This window comes from Podarcis gaigeae (genome assembly GCF_964106915.1).
Source record: "Podarcis gaigeae genome assembly, chromosome: 17".
NCBI lineage: Eukaryota > Metazoa > Chordata > Lepidosauria > Squamata > Lacertidae > Podarcis > Podarcis gaigeae.
The window spans coordinates 9,220,570-9,234,552 of NC_139694.1; the positions used below are offsets into that span (position 1 = coordinate 9,220,570).

General features: G+C 43.5%; 1 gene segment (V, D, J or C); it reads left to right on the plus strand.

The window, feature by feature from the left end:
* Positions 1 to 1,231: 1,231 nt before the first annotated feature.
* LOC310835161 (Ig lambda-3 chain C region-like) lies at positions 1,232 to 13,679 on the plus strand. The segment is given in 5 exons: positions 1,232 to 1,306; positions 9,056 to 9,391; positions 10,310 to 10,339; positions 12,554 to 12,660; positions 12,931 to 13,679.
* Positions 13,680 to 13,983: the final 304 nt, after the last annotated feature.

Genomic DNA, 13,983 nt, shown 5'->3' on the forward strand with positions numbered 1-13,983 from the left:
AGGAATCCATTCATCCCTCCCCCCAAAAAAAAGTCCAGCCCCCCACAAGGTCTGAGGGGCAGTGGACTGGCCCCCTGCTGAAAAAGTTTGCTGACCCCTGGTCTAGACAATACTGGTCTGTCTGGACAATACATAGTCTAATCTACGGCAAGGCAACTTCCTATCTTCCAGGAGTATCTGGGAATCTGTGGAGCAAGTTTGGGGAACCTGTGGCTTGCAGATGTTGCTGTGTTTGTTAGGCCAGAGGCTTTTCCCAGCAGCAGGCAGCCAGATAAAAAGCTAACGGTTTCACACTGTGTTACAATAACCCTCTGAGCTTTGGCCAAGGAACTCGACTGACTGTTTTAGGTAAGCAGAAGGGGTTGGCAATGTGGGGGGTGGAATTAAAATAATGGCTCATTTTAAGGGCTGCAAAAGCACTTCAGATATCTGCTCACATTTAATGTTTTACTGTATATGGTAAATTTTACAGGAGTGACAATTATGTGAAGTACGGCAATGTCATCGTCTGATTATTTTATTTCCACTCAAGGTAGCATCTCTAGTTCTTTCTCATTGCTTGCCCTCCTCCATTTTCTCCCCACAACAGCCTTGTGAGGTAGACTAGACCGAGGGAGAGAGAGCGTCTGCCCCCCCCCCCATGAGTTTCATGGCTGAGTCCTAGATGGGCATTCTAACCACTAGAGCACACTGCCTTTCATTTATTGGTTCTCATCATCTTAACAGTACCTGAGAAAATGGAAAGGTGTGTGTGTGTGTCTTGTGCTTCCTCCGGGATTTCCCAAATCTCTGTTTATTGAGCCCTTGAGGAGCTTATAAAGTTGCCATTGTCCCCAAACCGAATTCCCATAAGTGAAAGAAAGTAAAGAAAGAATTGTTTTAGAAGTGAAACTCCACATTCTTTCCCACCACCTAGGTTCCTTTTGACCTTTTGACTTCTAGGTCCTTTTTTCACCCTCTGTCCCAGATGGTCAATTTCAAGCACTTTGGGAAACTCCACCGACCTAGTTCCAACCTCAGTTTATTAGCACGCCTGGCTTCACCAGACTCTGGAAGGCAAACGCCTAATGTGGAGCCAAGCACACAAATTAAAGCAGGCATAGCCTTAAGCTGTGGGAATCAGGGGAGGCAGCTCAGGTGTGGGAACAGGCATAACAAACACACAAACCTCCCTCTGTCCTCACCTTTGTGATGTTGGGAGGCTAGGTGCCTTTAGCTCTTTAGTAAAGGTTTGCCTACAGGAACGTGATGCCGTGTTCCGCTGAAAAGCTGCATTTCGGACAAGGGACGCGGCTCACTGTACTAGGTAAGAAACACATGAACGGTGGGGACAAGGAAGTCTTGCCACAGGGTTGGCAGAACGAGAGAAAGCAGAAGCAAAAAAAATGTGCCTGTGTAGTTGCTGCAAACCTCAGCTGAACTAATCTACAGAATCCAGGGACTCGGGAAGCCATAAATGATCTGGGCAAAGGTTTGTGGTTTTTTGTTTTGCATTGTAACATTTAAAAAGATGAGATTTAAAGCACACTTTTTTGGGGGGGGGGAATTGCTGAGGGATTCTAATCAGAAACACTAATGTTTTTGAGGATGAGTGGGACCCTTTAAATGAATGTTGGGATTGGCTGGCATTTTGGGTTCTCTTGGTGGGTGGAATGGTAGGCAAGAAACTTGCTGGAGGTTGCAAGGCATGTAGGACTGTACAATTAGCACCCAGTTCCTTTAACTGGTCCCATTGATTTCACTAGGAAGGACTGATGCACAGGGTTAACTTTTCTGCTGAATCTTAAAGGGGCCACTCAGCTCTGTCTGGATTGTGTGCGAAAGTAAAATGCTGGCATCTCTAAGATCTCCAGGTTGCGTGTCAGAATATCCACTCTTAAAAGGAACCAAGGGGGCAGCAGGCAGGGGGCACAGAGGAACTAAAATAGCAAAATGCATGGTGGCCACAATTCAAAGTACGATACAAACCCATTCAGGAAAAAGGTCCCTTGTGAGAATAACAACAATAATCAAAATTATTATAGCTCATAGTTTAAGAGCACCCATGAGTTCATGGCTGATGTGGGATTTGAATCAGGGATTGCATGGATTTGAACCTGAGAAAACATTGACTTAAAAAAACCAAAAACCACCATGAACTCTACCAAAAAAAAAAAAAATGATATCAGGAGAAGGCAAAGCAGTACTTTATCTTGTGCCTTGGCTGAGCTCTGGGATCTGGTTTTGGCTTCAGGACCTAACTCTGGTGGATATGAAGAAAGGAAAAAGAAAAATGGGCAGAATTAGGGCCAAGTGAGTTGTGGTGTTAAGGATATCTCTGCATTTAACATGCAAGCATTTAAAAATACAGGCAGCAGCAGCAGCAGCAGCTGGGAGAGAATGCTAATGACTGGGATTGCAGCAGGGGTAGGTAGGTAGAAATGTGACCATTTCCTCCACTCCTGCAGTCCTGAAGCAAACCCCTCTTCTGAAATGGATTTTTTGGGGGGTGGGGGGGGACCACATTGGCACACAGCCCACTACAGCTGCTATGATCTGGCAGGGAACAGGGCTCCTTGAGGAGAGCCATTTAACCATGAATGCATAACCATTTAACTTCTAGTTTCAGGCTCAACAGCTATCATTTTATAGCCTGCCGTTCTTGCGAGAAGCTCAATGTGGTATACATGATTCTCCCACAACCCCATTTTATCTTCACAGCACCCTGTGAGTTAAGGTTAGGTGGAGAGACTGAGATGGGCCCAAGGTCGCCCAGTGGGTTCCAAGTGGCCGAGTAACGATTTGAACCCTGGTCTCCCAGGTCCATGTCGAGCAACAATCTAACCAGGACACCTCACTGGATTTCTACACCACACTGGTCGTAGTTTCTGGAGGAGGAAAACTAGTTGTAGGGTCAACGGCTACTTCTGGAGTTCCACATTGGCCTAGTTCTCGAGGTGGTAAAAGAATATATGGATGCCCTATTTCATATTGCAGATTTGAATTTCTTTGACTTGAAACTTTTCATGTTTCGGGTTTAAGAGTTCTTGTAGCCCAGATTTCTGTCTGAAAAATGTGTTTCCACCTTCACCAGAGCAGGCTTCAGTGATGAGAGCCCCTCACCCCCAGTCTAAAAGTGGTATACCCCAGACACACATTTGCTACCTAAGAGGTAGGTCAAAGGACTTCAGTGGTACCTCAGGTTACAGATGCTTCAGGTTACGGACTCCTCTAACCCAGAAATAGTACCTCAGGTTAAGAACTTTGCTTCAGGATGAGAACAGAAATCACACAGTGGTGGCGCAGCAGGAGCAGGAGACCCCATTAGCTAAAGTGGTACCTCAGGTTAAGAACAGTTTCAGGTTAAGAACGGACCTCCAGAACGAATTAAGTTCTTAACCTGAGGTACCACTGTACAGTCTTTGTTGACCCTGAAACTTTACCTCCTCCAGAACTACTTGTTTTCACTGAAAATCCTTTTGACAACTGGAGGGGATGATGGTAGATGCAGATCAGTCCTAAAGAGGACTGCTGGTATGGCAATTCTCACAACCACAACTAGAGATAGGAGAATATATCCATTTTTGTTTCTCTCCATTTGCCATTTTTACACTTAAGTTCAGGTTCCCACATCAGTTCCTTTCTTTTTTTAAAAAAAGCCCTCATGAAAATTCACCAGAATTGTAATATTCATATGTACATTTTTGCAAAGCGGGAGACCAACATAACCAACTTTTTAAAACTGAAGACTGGAAACCATAAAGAACATTTGAGAAAGAACTATAGTGAAACAAAATGGCTGGCAGAATTTGAATGATGAGCAGGGGATTGAGAATGACAAAAAATGGAATAGAGGAAATGTGTATTAGATATAGTTTGACGTTTAATTAAAAAAGAGAGAAATGCATTTCAAAATTCGGAGAAGCTCAAAATTCAAAGGATGGTTGTGCTTTGGTTCACATCTTCTTTCAAAAAGTTTGGTAGGTTTGCCTTTACATGTGAACTGAATTGAACTCGCCCCACCCCCATCCCTAGTCACAGCCACCATCTCACTTAAAACCCACTCCTCCAGAGTTGACGATTCAGGGGACCAGTAGGTGCCCCCTCCCCACTTAAGGGGTCAGATGTGGTCCTGTGGTCTCCACTTGTCTCCCCCTTTTCCAATTCTCCAGCTATCCAAAACATCTTTAAGTAAAGCCCAAAGAGTCTGCTGTAGAAATGCAGTATGAGTGTAATCTTGCATGGCAAAGATATATCTAAACGACAGTTTGGTGCAGTGCTTTTTTTCCTAAAAACAATGTTTTGGGTACTCTCATTTTGACTCAAGAAAAAAAAAATCACAATTTTATAGTTCAACTTGCAGGGGGGAATACAGTAAATGGACAAAAGTACAAAGATTCACAAAATGTTTAGGGGTCTGCGTCCCCCCCCCCAAGGAAAAAAGCACTGGTTTGCTGCCTAGAGAAGATGACAAATGATTTTCGTAGTGCCTTGCACCTCTGTGCTCTGCATATGAACTTCACTTTGGAAGTGGAACCAGACTCACCGTCTTAGGTATGGTCTTGGCTTTAAGTTGGTGGTTCTGGTGGAACTTTTGCCTGTTTGTATGTGCAGAGGGCAGGGGTATAAGGTTTGGGCTTAATACTAATATTCTGTGTCCCGTTTCAAGTCCTACTGAAATAAGGTGAATTTCTTAGTCACCATGCATAGGCGCATGAATCTCGCCGGAGACAGATTAGAGTATCTGCTTCTTTTCAGAGCACCGGCAAGTAGTTTGAAAGAGGGACTGGTGTTTGTGATGTGCGTGCTCATCTAACGTTTGCCTCTAACACAATTTGCTGGGTTTTAAAAGCTTGTTTCGAATATTTGCAGGTTCTGTTTCACCAGAGGCAATTACAAGTGGGGTGGGGAGGAGGAAATTCTTGTTCCACAATGATATCAGGAGCAAGAAAATTGGAGAAAATGTGGAATAAAGTCATGTATTTCTTATCTCCCCCACCCCTCCCCTCTCTCTCGTACACAATTATTTTTATGGCTCAAAAATGGCAAAACTAGGAATTTTGGTAACTCTGAAACCATTGCGTGAAATATTTTCCCTTTGCACAAATAGGAGCTCTGTTCTCCTCCCCTTCAATAATAGATGAAGCTTTTTAATATTAGCAAAATTAGTCTTTGAAATGGACAGTGTTATGACTAGGTCCACATAGGCATGCCCACACACATAGACAAGCTTGTGAATTGGTGCAAATGAGTTTTCAGTTCCACATTGCATTGCATTCTTGCTTTTTAACTTGGAAAAGTATGGGTGGTCTGCTCATTCCTGGCACCGGGGCGGGTAGCATTATTGCAACCAAAACCATAATGGCAGGATCTAGTCAGCAAACTTTTTCAGCAGAGGGCCAGCCCACTGTCCCTCAGACCTTGTGGGGGGGGCGGGCGGACTATATTTTGTAAAAAATAAATAAATGAACGAATTCCTATGCCCTACACATAACCCAGAAATGCATTTTAAATAAAAGGACATATTCTACTTATGTAAAAACAGGCTGGTTCCCGGACCGTCCGCAGGCCGGATTGAGACGGCAATTGGGCTAGATCCGGCCCCCGGGCCTTAGTTTGCCTACCCATGACACTTCATTTGAAAGATTTAAGCTATGAAACCTGGAACTGAAAACAAACTCATCATTTAGAGCAAGGTTTCCCAAACTTGGGTCTCCAGCTGTTTTTGGACTACAGTTCCCATCATCCCTGACCACTGGTTCTGCTAGCTAGGGATGACGGGAGTTGTAGTCCAAAAACAGCTGGAGACCGAAGTTTGTAAGTTCCACTGAGCTAAATGGGATTTACTTCTGAGTAAATGTGCATAGCATTGTGCTGCACATTTCCTACGTAGTCATTTCTGGATTTAGAGAGAACACAATACAAATAATAATAATGCTGGACATTATTTGTCTACAGAACACCTTTAAAAACACACGCACCACATACTCGGATTAGCTCTTTGCTGTCTCCAGAAGTGTGGAAAGCCCTTAGCTCAAAGTTCATCATCCTGGCATAACCAGTTAAAAGGACCTCAGGGGTCTGGGTTAGGAGGAGAGGGCTCTGCCTAAGTTCTTTAGTAGCTCCAATGGGCTAGATGGAACAAAGCTTGTGTGGCCACAATTTCCCCTTCAAAGAATATGGCCAAGCTCTATCCATAATGTATGCTCCACATATTGAAAGTAGGTGCTGATCCTCCAACAGTAATTAAATAATAATAATAATAATAATAATTTATTTATACCTCACCCATCTGGCTGAGTTTCCTCAGCCACTCTGGGCAGCTTCCAATCAAGTGTTAAAAACAATTCAGCATTAAATATTAAAAACTTCCCTAAACAGGGCTGCCTTCAGATGTCTTTTAAAAAGAAGATAGCTGCTTATTTCCTTCACATCTGAAGGGAGGGCGTTCCACGGGGCGGGTGCCACTACTGAGAAGGCCCTCTGTCTGGTTCCCTGTAACCTCACTTCTCGCAATGAGGGAACCACCAGAAGGCCCTTGGTGCTGGACCTCAGTGTCCGGGCTGAACAATGGGGGTGGAGACGCTCCTTCAGGTATACAGGACCGAGGCCGTTTAGGGTTTTATAGGTCAGCACCAACACTTTGAATTGTGCTTGGAAACGTACTGGGAGCCAATGCAGATCTCTCAGGACCGGTGTTATGTGGTCCCGGCAGCCACTCCCAGTCACCAGTCTAGCTGCCGCATTCTGGATTAACTGCAGTTTCCGGGTCACCTTCAAAGGTAGCCCCACGTAGAGCGCATTGCAGTAGTCCAAGCGGGAGATAACTAGAGCATGCACCACTCTGGCGAGGCAGTCCGCGGGCAGGTAGGGTCTCAGCCTGTGTACCAGGTGGAGCTGGTAGACAGCCGCCCTGGACACAAAATTAACCTGTGCCTCCATGGACAGCTGTGAGTCCAAAATGACTCCCAGGCTGTGCACCTGGTCCTTCATGGGCACAGTTATTCCATTCAGGACCAGGGAGTCCCCCACACCTGCCCGCCCCCTGTCCCCCCAAAACAGTACTTCAGTTTTGTCAGGATTCAACCTCAATCAATATTTGTGGCCTCCTTGTACAGCAGGTAGGGACAGAATTCAATAGAAGCCCTGACTTGGGATTCAGACACAAGTCTTGTATGCAGGAAGATTGTAAGAGCCATTTCATACATTATGGTTAGCCACGAACGGGCACTCAACAGGAAGCTGCAGTAAACCCAAACTCTTGTGAATATGATATTCATGTGATTGGTTGCAAGCTCAAGCTGCCCTCTCTCCAGTCCCCATGCCCTCTGCACGTAGATTACCCACAGAAATGATGCCATTTGAATAGGGCTTCCTAGAATTCCAATTCACTCATGCACCTCCACTTCTCCTTAGTAGGGTTGGAATGGATCTGTCCATTTTGGTTCTCTCAGATTCTCATTTTTCCAACTGTAAATTCAGCTCTCCGTACTTCTGCAGCAATCTCTGTGTTTGTTTTTTTTAATCATCCTGAAAATTTGTCAGCGTTTTAGTGTGAATTCCTCCTAATAATCACATTTTTTTGTGTATGCAATTCCATGTAATATACGTGTTTTTTGCATGTTACTTTCATTAATATATGCATTTCCATGCACACTTTACGTTAGTATTTTTGCACAGATCGCTAGGCTGAAGAACTGCATTGCGGAATTCAGAGAAGTGTGGGTTTTGAAGGCTGGTGTGTGTTTTAATTCACATCACGTTTCAGAAAGTGTGAATTTGGTAGGTTCGCCTTTAAATGCAAACTTAATTGAATTTCACCCCCAATCCCTACCTCTTGATCCTCTCATTACTTGATTCCTCAACGCACGGTGATTAGCAGCGGACTTTGTGAACTCACACCATTAAAAAGTGCTGTGTTTCATAGAGTTGGGTGATAAATTCTATGTGGCTTGCCTTTGAAGGCAATTCTGCCTATTTTGCCCTTTCTGAAACAATATGAGAACTGAAACACAGACACCTTCTGAAATTTGTCCTTCTCCGAATTTTGCAATGCAGCTCTTCAGCCAAGTGAAAACACAGATAAAAACAATATACAACCATGCATACTATTAAGGGAAAGATTTGTGTAGCAGGCAAAAATGCGTACACTGGTGAGGCTCGCCAACCTCCCACAAAAGCAAAAATTTGACCTTTTGCTGTTAGGCAAAGATCAGAAGATGACCTGGATAGTCGCCAGATCCTGGGTACAAATCTGTAGGCGCAGACCATCGGCCAACTCAAAATAGTCTGGTATGAAAATCCCCAAACTCGGTTCCATGGGTGACTCTGAGTCAACTCCTTGGGATAGTTTATTGTTGTACATTGTTTCTAAATTTATTGTTGTACATTATTTTGTCAGTTTTAATCATATTTGCACATCAGTTTCTAATGTTGTGAGTGTCCTCTATTTCAGGGGCTTCTACTCTGCAGCCTCTTATAGTTGTTTTAACTGTGAGTCTTTTAGTTCTTATGCTCTTACAGTTGTCTTAACTGCGTGTTTTTATTTGTTTTTAGTTCTTATCTGTTTTAATTATCAGTTTTTACCCATCCATTATCCGTGTTTAATCTAGTATTTTATTCAGATGTTTTATCCAATGCTTGTTTCTTTGTCCTTATTTGCTCTAACAATTATCGGTTAAAAAAAAAATCCTAACTGCTATTTTATTTATAGGTTTTTTTTCCTTTTGTTTCTTTGTTTTTATCCTGATCTGTGACCGTAATAAAGTTCATTCAGTTCACATGTGTCTATTTAGAGTTGGAATTTTTCATGCTTACTTTAAAATAAATCACAAACGGATGCCGAAATGTGGAGAAGTTAACATAAGATTAGAAAAATGGGGCAACTGGGGGACGCCACCATGGACCGATCTGCACATCCCCAGTTTCAGCTGACATCAAGGGAGAAGTGAAATCCACAATGGCCTGTTTGCACATGCAAGTTGAAAGTGATGTTGTCAAGTGACAAAATAGCCAACTCAAGGTCAAGGAGGTATATCATCTCTGTAAACCATGTGCTTGTTCCTTTCTCTTCCAGGAGTTGACCAAGATGTCAGCCCCCCTCAAGTGACCGTATTTGCCCCGCCCAAGCAGGAGGTTGACGAAAAGGAGAAAGCCACCATTGTGTGTTTAGTCACCAATTTCTTCCCAGATCATGTCACCCTGAGCTGGACCGTGAATAACGAGAAGAGAACTGCTGGGGTAAAGACAGAGGACCCAGTATATGACAAAACCACGAAGCGCTATTCAATGACCAGCCGTTTAAGAATCACCAAGGAAGAGTGGCAGAATGCAGATAATAAGTTCGTGTGCAGAGTCAGTTTCCACGGTACAGAAGGTTCCACAGACTATGAGGATGACATAAATGGTGCAGGTAAGTGAAAAGCAGGTTAGCAAAGACTGCCCTAAAGACTAGGGAGCTCAGATTCCCAAGAAGGTGAAATCTACCACAAGCCACCACGTTCTCTATGCATTCCTGTAGTTTTGTACCATACACAGTCCTGGTCACATTTTTTTAAAGTTTTATTTACAGTGGTACCTCTGGTTAAGTACTTAATTCGTTCCAGAGGTCTGTTCTTAACCTGAAACTGTTCTTAACCTGAAGCACCACTTTAGCTAATGGGGCCTCCTGCTGCTGCCACGCCACCGGAACACGATGTCTGTTCTCATCCTGAAGCAAAGTTCTTAACCTGAAGCACTATTTCTGGGTTAGCGGAGTCTGTAACCTGAAGAATATGTAACATGAAGCGTATGTAACCTGAGGTACCACTGTACATGGGCAAAATGCTCCCAGATCCATTTGACCGCAAACCATTCCTCATCTCTAATACATTTTCCTAGTAATGTGTTCTATCATATTCAAACATTTGTTGATGAACTCCTTTCATTGCATTTGTCTTATTCTACCAACTGATCCTCAATGGATTTCCAAATAGCATGTAGTTTCCCTAAACATTCTCAATAAATTGTGGGTATTTTCACACCTAGCCAAATCTTCTGATGCCAATATTCAAGGAAGAGTCGATTCCTGCTTTTTGCAAGGGGGAGAGGGCAAAGATCATTTTGCTATCAATATATTGCTCATTATTTTCTCCCCCCTTTTTTTTTCTTTACACACAACCTCTGGGGACATTCAGGAGAAGTACATGCACATTTGGGTTTTTAAAGCCTTGCTTTGGAAATAGTACCCCCCACCCCCACCCCACATGCCCACCTGTCACTTTCCCTGTCTACTTTCAGTTTTTCCAGCTCTAAGGATAGCTAATGTGTCTTCTCCTCTTTCTGCTTTCAGATTGTGGTGGCGGCAGCGAGGCTGCAAGAGGTAAACCCAAATTACCTTGTGCTTTCAATGCTGGAATTTCATTGGAAATAAAAACACAAGAAACCTTCCTTATACTGAGCCAGACCATTGACTCACCTAGCTCAGTTTGTCAGCACTGGCTGGCAGCAACCGTACAGGATTTCTACAAAGGTCTCTCACAGCCCTACCTAGAGATGCCGAGGTTTGAACCTTGGGAGCTTTGTATCAGATGCCCTACCAGTGAGCTAGAGCTCTTCTGCTAACCAGTCTTCTACCTAACAGCGCTTGCAATAAACATGGTCAGAATTAAGTCCCATTGACTTCAGTGTACACAGCTTCCTGTTTAGGGAGGATGACGATCTGTACATGAAGACAGGAGGTTAGCTGTGTAGGTTTGATTACTTCTGAGTGCAGTGTGACTGGGCAGCAGGGGGACCTCTTGGTACTGCTCTAAAACGTTTTGGCACAGCCAGTCTGAAATATACTCTGAGTCAAGAGTGGATTTCATGCTCTTTATTCAGCTCATAGTGGTGAGGAGGAATGAAAGTTCCCCCAAAATATCTGCTTTATATTCTGTACATTATTTACATAATGGGCTGCACATGATTGGCTAATTCTGGGATTCTCTTGTGGCCAATCAGGTTGTGGATTCACTTCCACCTGGAGCTGGACTGGGTGGCTCCTGCGGACCAATAATACTGCTGCATTATTCTAGGACCAATCAGACTGCTGCATTCTGAATCCTATTGTTCTAGGACCAGTCAGACTGCTGCATTTTGGATCCTATTGTTCTAGGACCAATCAGACTGCTGCATTTTGGATCCTATTGTTCTAGGACCAATCAGACTGCTGCATTTTGGATCCTATTGTTCTAGGACCAATCAGACTGCTGCGTTTTGGATCCTATTCAACTCAGTACATAACACAGTCCATGATAAACGTCATCTCACCTACTGATAGCCTCCAGGGCACCCATACAGGCGTGTCATCATCCTGGGCTTCCAACATGGTGAAGGGAAAGCAATATTGTTACCCCAACCCCCAGCAGAAGTCTCAGAGCAGATGAGGGCAACTGTAGATTGCCTGTAGCTCTTGTTGCATGGCCTCCAGCACCGCGAGAGAAGAATAATAGCCTCATCCTTCAGGAATAAGCAGGGAAGGCAAGTGTAGCAAGGCTTGAGGATGTTCCAAGCTGTCCTCTGTAGACCTCCCCTGCTGTTTCCAAAATGGCCCTAGAACCTGCAAGAAAGCACCTGCTCCCATCTTATTCAGAAGGCTTTGACCCCAGTCTGAACCCTTGGTTTTGACCCTGATCCTGGATGGGTACAATATTAGTGCAGCAACTGTAGATAGGCAGGTGCCTGCATTTTGATCCATGTTTCTTTGCCCATTGACAGATCTGTTCATCTAATAACCTCCGTTCCTCCAGTCAAAAGCTATAGGAATTGCCAATACTTGTTCTCTGGCTTAGTTGCTTGCTTCATGCAGAGCCTTGTGTGCTGTTTTAATATGTAACCCTGAAAATTGTGCTGTTTGAATATAAGCTGGTGCAAAAAAACACGAGCAGTTCCTTGAAGCTGGCCAAGCTTTATCTGAACTTTATCTAAATTTCTTCCTCCTTATATTTGATTGGTTCCATAAACAAGTGAAACTTATGATTGTGAGTCAGGTAACCCTAGACTGAAGAGCCCTAGACTGGGTATTTCCCAGCCACCTTTAAGTGCCCAATATCATCTCAAATTAAAGGAAGATTTTCCTGAACCAGCATGCAGACAGAAATGCAGCTGTCACACTTTTCTGAATTCTACTAATGACGTTCTCCATCCAAAAAAAGGCACACATGAAGGAAGCATACCTTATGGGAAAGGGCACCCCAAAATGCTTCGGTTAGGGAAAATCATGTATAAAAATGCATTGTAGTATGGAATATTTCTGGGGGTGTGTGAAATGGTATATTAGGTACTATTTGTACAAAAATATATATATCGTTGGGGGGGGGGGAGTTAACCTGTGGAATTAGCTGCCACAAGATGTGGTGATGGCTACCAGTTTGGATGACTTTTGACCAGGGTTTCCCAAACTTGGGCCTCCAGCTGCTTTTGGACTACAACTCCCATCATCCACAGCTAGCAGGGTGGATGATGGGAGTTGTAGTCATGGTGGCCATGTTCTACCTCCACCGTCTGTAGACGATCTTGTGATCATTCACATTTCTTTCCCACCCTTGATTTTTAGAGTCGTATCTCACGGAAGCCAATCTTGGGGAACTGGTGTATATTCTTCTCATTCTCAAGAGCGCCTTGTATGGAGCCTTTGTGATGGGATTAAAACTAAGAAAAAAGGTAAAGTACAGTGTTGATTCTTTCCGCCCTGGGCCCACCAATTTCTTTTGAAAATGTGACATACGGATTCTTCCGCTGTGACCCAGCACTGAATTCACTCTGTTTAGCCTTTAAACACCACAGGCTAATCCATACTTCTTCTTGTTGTGTTGCTTTTCCCTGCGGAAAACCACTCTGTTGAACACCCCCCCCCCCCAGATCTTTCATTATTCTGGTGCATTTAGCCCAGAAGTAACAATCTGCTCTGTTCTGTTTCCTGTTCCATGACAGTTGGCACCATAGGCACGTTTTACCTGGGGGCATCTATCCTGAGCTGAGTGAACTCCATGAAGACAGAAGGGAAGATGGATACTCTCAACCTTGGAAGTCCAAAGTAGCATTTTCTTAAAACAAAAACGGTTGCTTAGGGTCAGTCAGTAAATCATCTCTCTTTGGTTCTCTTAAATGCTTTATTATTTTGCATTGGAAACATTTATAAAAAGCTTTTTTTTTGGGGGGGGGAGTCCTTTACCTTGAACTGAGGAGGACACACAAAGGCAGGGGGCAGTTTCTACCCCTGTAGAGTAGAAAGTATCTCCCAGGGTGAGAAGCTGGGGGAAAAACAGGCTCCCAGGTGGAAGATGGGAAGGTCTACCTCTCTGCATAGGGATAAATGACAGTATATACATGATATAAATATGGAAAACGGCCATATAAGTATTTTCCCCCTCTTACTTTTTATCTTTCGGCTTTTTTAATATTCTTGTTCTATAAGCTAGCTTGATTCTTATTGTATTTTATGCCAAAACTTTTCAATAAAAACACTTAAAAAAATTAAATGCTTTATTTTAGTAAGGCTTTATTTTAGTAAGTTCCTTGCCTTTCATGCCACTTTTAACTATGTTTACTTGGAAATACATATGCTTAGACCTCCAACCTTAAAGTACTTTTGATTTTCAAGGAGCCTTATGCATCACTCTTGTGCAGAGATCGAGCCGCAGCCAACATGATACGTTTTTTAGTAAAGTCGCCGAATCCTTTTTGCTGAGACTCCTGTGTTTCCTTTCATAAACTGTTGCGTCAAAATACTTCAGATCCAAACTAAGGTCATGTTGTGAATGTCTTTTTCCAAAGAGAGGCTATGTGTTTTCTTGTGACTGCTTGCTAGCAGGGAGGGCAAGGGTTGTTTTAGCTAAATATAGATTTAATGCTTTTGAAATAAAGGCATTATGACATCATGAAAGCAAGAGTGTTGGGCGAATACAACGTTTTGCTACCGATTAACGGTGGATGCAGGTGGCGGTGTGGGTTAAACCACAGAGCCTAGGTCTTGCCGATCAGATG